The following is a 1,718-nucleotide window of genomic DNA, read 5'->3' as shown; positions in this document are numbered from 1 at the left end:
AAAATACGTGTGTGCTGGATCAAGCACCGTTCAGCTCTGAGGTGCTATGGGTGTAAATAATATACATGGGCATAAAACAACCCGGCCCCTCTCTCTGATAGTCTCTATGACATAGGGATTTAGTTTTCCATTACTCCTGGGGGTTACGTTGTAGTGTCTCAGCACCCCAAATAAATAAGAAATGAGGCGAAGACTCCTCTCTTCCCGTTTAAAACTCACATGCATGTCAAATGTTTACACCAAAGCATAGCCAGACCCAGACGGCTATGAGGGAAAGAGGCTCCTGGTGCAGAATTTCTCTGTAAGATGACAGACACATTGGGGTTTGGGGACAGTATGTCAAATGTTTACACCAAAGCATAGCCAGACCCAGATGGCTATCAGGGAAAGAGGCTCCTAGTGCAGGATTTCTCTATAAGAAGATGACAGACACATTGGGGATTGGGGACAGGCTAGCTTGAGAACTGCCCTGCGAAGGACCAGCCCAGAGACTAATGTTCCCAAAGAGATGCCAAGGGCAACTGACCACCCTCCTGCCCAGCGGAGCTGCCCCTCATGAGCCCCAGCTTGACCTGGCTAGTTTTTTTTGCCCCTTCGAAGGGTGGTGGCTGGAGGGCAACAAAAGGCTTGTAAAGCTGTACCTGCTACTTTGTTTGGAAGTCTACGTCCCCACAAATACCCTTGTCAAATGAACTCAAAAAGAGCCTGGAGTCTTCGCTAGTAAATTATATTTATTCAAAGCTCTTGGAGTTTGCAGCTAGGAACACAGCTAGGCAAAACCCCAGAAGTATCCCAAAGGAGAAAAGTTAAAAGTTCTTATATTAAAAAAGATATATTCTTGAGAATTATCAGTCCTGCATTCTGAGTCCTAGGTCTGGTCCACACGGTTATCAAACAGATGTCAGGCAGTCGGGATGATGGATGCCAGGCGGTCCAGAGGAGGGGTGTCAGGTGGTCCAGAGGATGGGTGCCAGGCCTGGTCGCACCCAGTGGTCTGGATAACGGATGTCATGTGGGCATGTATGGGAGTCCTTCAGGGGTAGAGGATTACCTGAAGTCCAGATGTATATCCAGGCATTGATGCAGGATTGGGAAACTCAAAAAAAGTTTAAGTTCCCAGGGTAGTTAGAATTAAGAATGAACTCTTTTCTCATGCCTCAACCTTCATAATGTTAATAATTTAAGCAGTTTGGTTAAATGTGTCTATTTTAAATATTCCCTATCTTCACTTTTTTCCTCACATACCTCCCCTCCCCCCACCTTCCAAGAACCGAACTGAACTATATCATTTCAGTATGTAATTCACATGAACATTATTGGAGCTATCTTTACATTCTGTTTTGGTGCTACATCTTTGAAGTCCTGCGTGTATTTAGCACATCTCATTTGGGACTAGCCACACTTCAGGTGCTTGATAGTCACGTGTGGCTGCTGTGTCGGAACGCCCTTCTCCGGGCCAAGGCCAAGGCCAGTCTCCAGCTGCCCTCCGTCCCCAGCGCGTCTGGAGTCTCCAGGGGACGCGTATTCACACCCGCGCAGCATCAAGTCTGCGGGAGGGTCTCCGGTGCACGTGGCACTTGTGCCATCGCCAGCCAGGTGGTGGGTGGAACACTACACTTTTTGGAGGCGCTGCGACACCTCTGGCCCGGGCTCGCACCTACCCGACCCCATACCCGCGGGGAGGGGGTGTCGGTCCCGCACCGCAGCTGGGCCACAGT

General features: G+C 49.2%; 1 long non-coding RNA gene across 1 annotated transcript; it reads right to left on the bottom strand.

Moving 5' to 3' along the window:
• Positions 1–711: 711 nt before the first annotated feature.
• LOC106726349 lies at positions 712–1,718 on the bottom strand. The gene is made up of 2 exons (XR_001362408.1): positions 1,662–1,718; positions 712–1,051 (listed from the first exon to the last, which is right to left on the bottom strand). It is a non-coding gene; the product is annotated as an uncharacterized LOC106726349 (long non-coding RNA).

Source organism: Myotis brandtii, unplaced genomic scaffold (genome assembly GCF_000412655.1).
Source record: "Myotis brandtii unplaced genomic scaffold, ASM41265v1 scaffold251, whole genome shotgun sequence".
Taxonomy (NCBI): domain Eukaryota; kingdom Metazoa; phylum Chordata; class Mammalia; order Chiroptera; family Vespertilionidae; genus Myotis; species Myotis brandtii.
This window is presented reverse-complemented; position numbering and strand designations above follow the sequence as displayed.